This window comes from Salvia splendens, chromosome 9 (genome assembly GCF_004379255.2).
Source record: "Salvia splendens isolate huo1 chromosome 9, SspV2, whole genome shotgun sequence".
NCBI classification, from domain to species: Eukaryota; Viridiplantae; Streptophyta; class Magnoliopsida; order Lamiales; family Lamiaceae; genus Salvia; species Salvia splendens.
The window spans coordinates 29,741,505-29,751,594 of NC_056040.1; the positions used below are offsets into that span (position 1 = coordinate 29,741,505).

Genomic DNA, 10,090 nt, shown 5'->3' on the forward strand with positions numbered 1-10,090 from the left:
GTTGCTCGATTTCAAAACAGCGATAGCAAAATAAAATGGCCCTAGAGGTTATTTGTCTTTCCACATTAACGGATTTGTGCCCATTTTGAGGGTTGAAAAACAAATCAATTCATTCCTGAGAAGAGAAAGAAGCAGATAAAGCAAAGGCATCCTCTTTCCATCCGCTCTTCCCTAAGTGAGCGAATTGCATGTAGAGATCCGTAAGGGCTTATAGTTTAATTGGTTGAAACGTACCGCTCATAACGGTGATATTGTAGGTTCGAGCCCTACTAAGCCTACCACCTCCCTCTCTTCACCTGATACAAGGCAGTCAAAGTACCCACCGCCCTTTTGATCTAGTCCCACCAAGGAGAAGTTGAGTTGAATTGGCATCCGCCTGAGAATGGTTCTTTTAAGATTCATGTTGATGCGGTTCTCTAACCAGGTTATCACAAAGAAAACATTGGAATGGTAGGTATAGATTGGGTTTAGAGAACAAATCATAGCCACAAGATCAAAAAAATCAAGGGCTAGCATTAATTTTTGAATTTAATGAGATATTAGTTCCCTCAATCACAAATTTACTCCACAATAACAAGGCGGGGGTATAATGGTCATTGCATATAGGTGAAGGTAGGAGGAGATCTCCGGCCACTCGCGGGATGAGGTGGATGGGAGCACGCTAGTCTGATCCCGCTGCTCATCCGCGCCATGAAGACACAAAAGCCTCAGCACGCCTACCGGTGCCTCTCAGTCTCAGAGAATTCCACCGGCAGAAGCTACCACCTTCTGCTCGCCGATGGCTCCTCACACCACCGCACGCGATTCGAATTCAATCCATCGGAGAATTGAACCACTAGAGGTGCGTCAGAGGCTTCTCCTCGTTCCAGTGCTGGAAATGGATTGAGGCATTACGGCTAAATCTCACACAGGGCTTGATCGGATGAAGATGAAATGAAAACAGTTGGAATGGTCTTGTTATTTTCTTTTTTCTTTTTTTTTTAATTAAATGTTTTTGTTATGTTACTACTCCACTCCCTATCACAATCAAGCTAAGTGTACAATTATTTATTTATCACATTTATGATTCTTCCGAGCTGTTGAAATTTAATTAAATTTTTTGTTCCGCAATGTTTAAATATAGTTGATGTGTTTTGTAAACAACAGTGAAGTAAAATAATACTAAGAGTGATGTGTTTTGTAAACAACAGTGAAGTAAAATCATGCTAATAGTGATGTGTTTTGTTAACAACAGTGAAGTAAAATCATGCTAATAGTAATGTGTTTTATTAACACCAGTGAAGTAAAATAATGCTAAGAGTGATGTGTTTTGTAAACAACAGTGAAGTAAGATCATGCTAAGAGTGATGTGTTTTGTAAACAACAATGAAGTAAAATAATGCTAAGAGTGATGTGTTTTGTAAACAACAGTGAAGTAAGATCATGCTAAGAGTGATGTGTTTTGTAAACAACAATGAAGTAAAATAATGCTAAGAGTGATGTGTTTTGTAAACAACAGTGAAGTAAGATCATGCTAAGAGTGATGTGTTTTGTAAACAACAATGAAGTAAAATAATACTAAGAGTGATGTGTTTTGTAAACAACAGTGAAGTAAAATAATGCTAAGAGTGATGTGTTTTGTAAACAACAGTGAAGTAAGATCAAGCTATGAGTAATGTGTTTTGTAAACAACAGTAAAATAAAATAATGCTAATAGTGATGTGCTTAATCTCATAATTGCAAATATCATTATTCAAACTGAACAAAGAAATTGATTGAAGAAAAAGGCTTCAGTGTGTGTAACAATCAGATTACAAATTATAATAAAATCATAATCTCACTGAAATCCGCTAAGATAATTATTTTTTCATCATAAGCCAACAAATCAAAAATCAATACTGAAAAAATTGCATCATCACCTCACACGATTTGAGAAGATAAACAAATACGAGTGATAAAAACAATTAAGAAAACAAAATTAGCCAAAATTGACAACATATTTGCATGCTCAGACAACCAAGGGTGTTTCGTCAAATGCAAGATCGAAAACTCTAGTCCAAGAAAATTTGCTTCATCTCCGCGCACAATTTCACGAAAAACAATTAAACAAAATTACACAAAATTGAGAACATAAACATTCCGTTGGAATTTGACAATTTCTCAACTTCCCTATATAAATCTATGCACTAAAAAATCCCTCCGCCGCAAAAATGGGGGTTTCCCGACGACTCCACCTCCGCGCCGCCGCCGCCGCCGTGTTCCTCACCTCCCTCGCCACACTTGGTCGCAGATTTGGAAGGAGAATCGAAGCAGATTTGATTGCAGAGAATGGAAGGAAAACCGCGTAATTTGAGTGCATATTTAAATTTCATAATGTAATTTCCAAAAATACCCTTGGCCTATTTTGTATTACTAAAATAAATAATATTTGTTCCATTAAGATGTGTGGCTGAGATTTGTTCTCTAGTTATACACTTATTAGTTATATCTTGATCACTAACCTCTATATCTTGATCACTAACCTCTATATATATATATATATATATAGAGGTTAGTGATAAAGATATAACTAATCTTAAGTGTATAACTAGAGAACAAATCTCAGCCACACATCTTAATAGAACAAATATTATTTATTTTAGTAATACAAAATAGGCCAAGGGTATTTTTGGAAGGTACATTATCAAATTTAAATCAGCGATCAAATTACGTGATTTGATCCCAACGGAGAGGAGTGGGGATTCCGGCGGTCAGCTCTGCCCCAGCGGTCACAGATTAGAGAGCGGAGGTGGTGGAGCGAGACGGCGTTAGCGGAGTGGACGTAGCTGTCGCAATTGAGGCACAGGGCGGCGCCGTCGGACTTGCAGTAAACCATCGCCATGAGTCGTGGCTGAAGGAGAGTATTTCGAATCTGGAAAAGGCGTTGGCTGAGGAGAGGGCTGCTAGCATGGAGGCGCAACTGAAGTCGCTGGCAGATATGGCAAAGGCAGAGCATGAGTTGAACGAATTGAGGGAGCGACTGAGCCAAGCTTCTCATCGCAGCTGGGAGCTTCAAGAACAGATCAATCGCAAGCCTAATTGTGTTATATTGTAATGTGATCTTCGTTCAATCAACGCTGGAGGATGGACCTTAAATGAATTGAATTATTGCTGTTCAATTCAATGTAACATGTAAAATCGAGAAACATTGAAAGATTGGTTGTTGAGAAATATATCAGTAGTTGGGTACTTGGGTTTATTGACATATTAGGTTAAATACAACATTTTGATGATAGTAATTGATAAGTATAAACCTTTCCAATGTGTTTTTGGATTATTTTATTTTCTAGGATCAGAAATATAAATCCAATTATGGATTTTTGCTCTGCCACATGAATGAGTATAAAAATTTTTACTTCACTCTTGTTTACAAAACACATCACTCTTATTGTGATTTTACTTCACTCTTGTTTACAAAACACATCACTCTTATTGTGATTTTGTTAACAAAACACATCACTCTTATTCTGATTTACTTCACTCTTGTTAACAAAACACATCACTCTTATTCTGATTTTACTTCACTCTTGTTTACAAAACACATCACTCTTATTCTGATTTTACTTCACTCTTGTTAACAAAACACATCACTCTTTTTCTGATTTTACTTCACTCTTGTTTACAAAACACATCACTCTTAGCATGATTTTACTTCACTTTTGTTTACAAAACACATCACTATTCGAATGATTTTACTTCACTCTTGTTTACAAAACACATCACTCTTATTGTGATTTTACTTCACTCTTGTTAACAAAACACATCACTCTTATTCTGATTTTACTTCACTCTTGTTAACAAAACAGATCACTCTTATTCTGATTTTACTTCACTTTTGTTTACAAAACACATCACTCTTATTGTGATTTTACTTCACTCTTGTTTACAAAACACATCACTCTTATTGTGATTTTACTTCACTCTTGTTTACAAAAGTGATTGTTGGAATGAATTTGATATTCCTTCTTCTTCTTGGCAGATTTTCGCTTCTTCGCACCTGGTGTTTTTTTATGTTTTTCATGTTTTTTTATGAATAGCTAAAGTGACTTCAATTACAATATGGTTAAGCGTATCAACAATACTATTACGATATTAATTAAAAACTAATTTGTACACAGCTTTCGCAGAAACCAAAATCAAATGGATCAGCTGAAGCCAAGTCCGCTCAATTCAAGGCCGCTGACGCCGATCAGCTTCATCGAGCGAGCCTCCACCGTCTACGCCGACTGCACCTCCATCGTCTACAGCTCCACCACCTACAGCTCGAACCGCCACTCAATCGCGGCGGATCTCGACGGAACGCTCCTGATCTCCAGCTCCTCCTTCCCTTACTTCATGCTCGTGGTGATCGAGGTCAGCAGCCTCCTCCACAGCCTCATCCTCCTACTCGCCTTCCCTCTCATCGCCGTTTCTCAATGAATTTCTCAATGAATTCAATTTTGCACCTAACATGATTTTGGATTTAATTCGATCTGCAATGACAATAATACCCCCGACTTGTTATTATGTAGTAAATTTGTGATTGAGGGAGCTAATATCTCATTAAATTCGAAAATTAATATTAGCCCTTGATTTTTTTGATCTTGTGGCTATTATTTGTTCTCTAGTTATATGGTTAAGAGGTGTTTGCCATAGATCATGACCCTATATATATATATATACACACGAATTTGGTCTAAAATATTTACTTTTTGAAAAACAGGCCCATAACAAATGAAAATGTCACCGAAGTAGTCATTTTTTGACGTTTCCATCAAAAAATTAACAGTCAACGCCAAATGCATGACCGTTAGTTTTTTTACGAAACCGTCAAAAAAAGACCACTCCGACAAAGATTTCATTTGTTATGGACCTGTTTTTAAAAAATGAATGTTTTGTACAAAATTCGTATTTTGGTCATATGTTTAGGACCGAAATTGACCTTTACTCTATATATACTCCCCCCGTCCCATAGAAATAGGTAATTTGGATTGACATGAGTTTTAATGTGTAATTGGTAAAGTAAGAGAGAAGGAGAAAAAATAGTTGAAATTGTGCAGCGGGTTGTGGGGCCCATAAATAATTAAGTAAAAGAGAAGGAGGAAATGGTTGCCATTAATGGATATGGACTATTTGTATGGGACGAACGAAAAAAAAAATGGCTTATTTCTATGGGACGGAGGGAGTATATATTTAAGCAGAAAGCTTTGTAGGTATGAGCCCTTGCACTGGGAAAGACCACGACGATGGAGATAAGAGAGCCGAAGGAGTGAATTAGTTGTTGAAGCCCCAATATTTATAATTAATATGCAGTTTAATGAAAACACTAAAAATACTACTCCCTCTGTTCCATAACATTTATATCTGACACTGAGATTTATGAAAAATTGTGTTAAGTGAGTTAAGAGGGAATAACTAGTCTAAATTTGATTCGGTTTAATTTCATGTATCTGATTTACCGAATGAGTATCGTGTTAGCCGTATGATCACCCACAACTAATCACATGTTGGGAAAATTATGAACATAGAATGAGTTGATCATGTTTCATAGGCATAGATATATTCACCCCTAAAAATGCATAGATATAATAAGACAATCCAATCATTCAATTAATCTGAATAAACTAGCCACTCTACAAAGATGGATGCAACAAGTGTAAGTACTCATGGTGGCTACAAAGCTTCAATCCTTTGTTTAGCTTTTGAGCGTAGTCTCGTTCAACACCTTTTTAGGTCTTCTTTCCACAACCGCTGAGTTTGCAGAGTGCGAACCCATCGGCTCGGCCCGCTAGGTACTTGTCAATTTTTTTTTTATTTGAACACGAATTTACAAGTGACGTGAAAACTAAAAATATTCACGCTTGCCTCTTGACTTGAGTTGACAACAAAAATGATTAGTTATGTGAACTAATCTTTACTTCTACATGAGTTAAGTTACAATTATAAGCAAATGCAAACAGAGTTGCTAGCTGAAACCAGCAGCCAAGATTCCTTGAATGGATCCACCAAAAATATACAAATTTATGAAAAAGCAAACTACACTAAAGCTCCGGAAAATGTATCGACAAGCGCCAAAAGTTTATGGTTCCTAACATTCCCAAAACCTGGTTGAAGTACGGGAAAAGTCATCTCTACTCCCATCGTCGATGCAACATATGCCTTCCTGAAAACCAGCCTCTGCACGTTTAAGCTCAAGGGCGGCAACGTGGTTTGTTGCGACAAATGAGCTTCTCAGAAACTGATCCGCCATCCACTTATCCACCATTGCAAACAGAGGTTGAGAGTACACCTGGTACCCTGGGAATGGATCCCATGCTGTGTTAAAAACACAGCAGGGGCAGCTGTGGAACTAAACGCAGCTAATTACACTCAAAACGCAGCCTCCCTTCTATTTAAAAGCATGAATATTGATTAAACTGCTGCAACTTACAGCACAATGGTGCTTTGTAATTTTCATAATATAATATTTATATTTATTGTATTGAATATAATAATATTTTCATTATTTGTATTTTTGAATTGAAAAGGTGCTGCTGTGTGGGCCACAAATGGCGTATCATTATGTTTTTTATGTTACAATTTTTTTTAATAAATGGAGTAGTATAGTTATTTTATCAATATTCATGCTTTTAAATAGAAGGGAGGCTGCGTTTTGAGTGTAATTAGCTGCGTTTAGTTCCACAGCAGCCCAACACAGCAGGGGATCCATTCCCCTGGTACCCTCCTATCAAGTGGAGAACGACGCAGGCGTTGGCGAAGTCAATGAGCCAGCGTGGCCCAAAGTCCCCGAATCCCGTCAGGAGATCACCGGGCGTCTGGTCTCCAAAGGCTGCATAGCCAAAGCCTCCACAGCTTAGGTAGAAGAATGTGGTGATGCAGATTGAAAAAGCTGATGCCTTCCTTCTTCATCGTCTTCCTCTCTGATGGAGGGGATTTTAGAGTATCCTTGACATCCATTTGCATGTTTTTCAGTGTCACCAAATAACAAATTTGTTTCTTAACTGGAATGTAGTTAGGTACCTGAATTTCGAGTACGATCATGGTGTATGGATAGGCGAAGGCGACATCGCCAACTGCTTGAGAAACTCACCATACTTTCTGCATCGCAGTGGAAGTCGAAACTCCAACAACGCTGCTCTGAATCGCTCTATTTCCTGGCATACATACGAAGAACAATGCATTATGTTTTCTGTGGTGTGCAATGGTTGGCTTATGAACGAGTAGTCGTTCCTACAACCTTCGCTGCCCCGAGCCCTAACGCGATTGAGGAATAGGCAAAAGACATGATTGCAGCAGCTATGGAAATCCACTCCATGCTATGGAAATCAGGAATCTGTGACATGAAGATTTGAACTAGTCCAAACAACAGCATGTACCATCCATTTCCTGAATCACAAGGAGCATCAGATCCATTCCCCTTGTCACAATTTGATCTCTCTATTGCTCTGTATATCATTAATGGGGAGATTCAGAGTACCTCTATATATATGGGTTGAATAACATGTATGATTTAACATAAGTAGATGTTCAACATTAACAGCTTTTCCAGTTTCAAATTTTAAAATATGATGCAGATGGTGAACATATAAATCATACTGCAATCATGTGGTAATTTTTGACAGATAAATACTACTCCCTCCCCCATCGAAGATGACTCACTTTCCTTTTTAGTTTCACCCACCCAAGATAACCATTACTAAAAATAGAAACCTCGATATCTCTACTTTATTCTATCTCTCCTACTTTATTCTCTCCACCTAACACACAAAATAAAACTACATAAAATCCTATGCCACCCGAAGAAGGGGCCATATTCCTGGGAAGGAGGGAGTATTCCCTAGTGAAGCCAAATGCAAATTTAACTGGTGATGGTGAGAAGAAGACCTCAGGCAGAGAGCAGTTGTAATCGTATGCGCAACTCCTGTTCCGTAGAGATTCATCTGTATAAGAACTCCACATATCCAAGCATTCTTCTTCCCTGCAATGCACAAATGCTCATTACTCTTATTATACTCCCTCTGTCCTATAAAAATACGTGTACTTTTCATTTCCGTTTGTCCCAAATAAATATGAGCATTTCCATTTATGGAAAGTTGTCTAAACTCATTGCTCATATACATCAATTTATTTACAACTTATACCACTGACCCACCATCACAACTTATTAAACATTAATAATAATGTAGGTCCCACTATCCCTAACACTACTTTAACAACGCTTCGCCTTCTCTCTTACTTTATCAATTGTTTATAATTTGTAGGAGAGCACGAGATCTTTAATCAAATAAATGTGATCATACAATCAATAACTAGTTCCATTCTTCATCTTGATTAGAGGCACAAATTCTAAGTAAGAAATTCACAAAACAAGCACCAAACTTCAAAAATTAGTTACCCACCCAAAATAGATTGAACAGCAGCAATGTAAGATGTATTCCTGGAAGGGCCGTAGTCAGGATCGGGAGATCTGTAGCAGTTGGAGATGAGGAAGGAAGAGAACAAGGTAACAGCGGCGAAGAGAAGCATCAAAAGAGGGCCCCAAATACAGCCCAACTGCGCCATGCTCCAAGGAGCGACAGCACCCCGGAGCCGATCACACCGGTAATGATATGCGCCGAGGCCGTGTTGCATGCATGATCATTCATGCGTAGAGATACATGCAACGAGAAATGCCGAGGGAATATGGAGTTCGTAGGCAGTTATCCAGCTGGCGATGGAGTTGGTTGAGTTAGTTATCCAGCTGGCAATTAGCTACGTGGAGTTGACGTGGTCAAATGATACGCAACGCAAGATGCTTGACGCGGAAGGAGTATAAAAGGACGTCTTAGCTCATTTTAGTAGTTGTTGATGACCTTGTTGTTCATTGTTGTTTCCTACTCTAGATCGTGGATCTATTGTAGCCTTATCCTCTTACTTACCTTCATTTTGTATTCGAGAACATTATCGTGATCAATACAATTCCTTTAGTTCATCTTAGCTCGATTTGTAATCGTATACGCAATTGTGCTGAGTATTGTGGAATTATAGTGAAGTTACGATCAACATTGGGATGTCACGAGCTCGGATCGTAACAAGTGGTATTCAGAGCAGTCGATCTCCGGAAACTGGAACGGTGACGCGAGGCGCTGAAATGGAGAAGAAAATGGCAGATTTGATGGATCAGAAGTTAAGTGAGCGTGATCAAGTCATACAAGAGCAGGAAATCCAAATTTTGGAATTGAGGCAAGCAATTGCTGCGATTAATTTGCAGAATCAGAAAAACAACGCAGCAATGGATAATGGTGAAGGAAGTATCGAAGGAAAATCAGATTGGGGAAGATCTACTCGATATGAGTTTCCTAAATTTGATGGTGAAGGATTTGAAGGTTGGATGATGAGAGCTGAATATTTTTTTCAAGTAGCAAGGGTACCGGAGGCGGAGAAAGTGAAGGTAGCAGCAATTCATATGGAAGGAAAAGCTCTCCAATGGCATAGAGGATTTTTGACTCTACATGGAGATGAGGTTTCTGTTGATTGGAGATATTACATCTCGTGCGTAGCAACTCGCTTTGGAGCTCATGCCTTTGAGGATCCGCTTGCAGATCTGAGGAATCTCAAACAAAAAGGTACGCTACACTCATACATGGATACTTTTGATGAGCTATATCCTAGAGCTGGTATTAGAGAGGATCAAGCACTTAGTTTCTTCTTATCTGGACTCATTGATGAACTACAAATGCCAGTAAGGATGTTTAGACCTAAGAGTTTGGCTGAAGCTTACTCACTAGCTAAATTGCAAGACTTAACGGTGAAGGCTCTGGGACTTAAACCTAAAGGAATGCAGAGTAATGCTTATTGATGGGGTACGTACTAAACAAGCCCAATAGCAGTGACAGCTCGGCCAGCCCAAAGCCCAAGAGTTCAGTTCGGCATTACCAAAGAGTTCGGCCTCAGCCTACAGCTCGGTAAAAGCCAACCAATCAAGCTCTGCTCTCAGGTCGGCATCAAGCTCTACTCTCAGATCGGCAACCAAAGCAGTTCGGTCTCGGTATTCGGCCGAACAAGGAGTTAGTGGACCCATACAGGATGTCCAACACACCCACTACCACGTGAT

At 38.8% G+C, this 10,090-nt stretch overlaps 1 non-coding gene and 1 pseudogene across 1 annotated transcript; both read right to left on the reverse strand.

Annotated features, from left to right (window-relative positions):
• Window positions 1-1,764: 1,764 nt before the first annotated feature.
• LOC121749944 lies at window positions 1,765-1,859 on the reverse strand. Its single transcript, XR_006039746.1, has one exon. It is a non-coding gene; the product is annotated as a small nucleolar RNA R11/Z151 (small nucleolar RNA).
• Window positions 1,860-6,038: 4,179 nt separating this feature from the next.
• Window positions 6,039-8,642, reverse strand: LOC121749398 (annotated as a pseudogene).
• Between the last annotated feature and the right edge of the window lie 1,448 nt (window positions 8,643-10,090).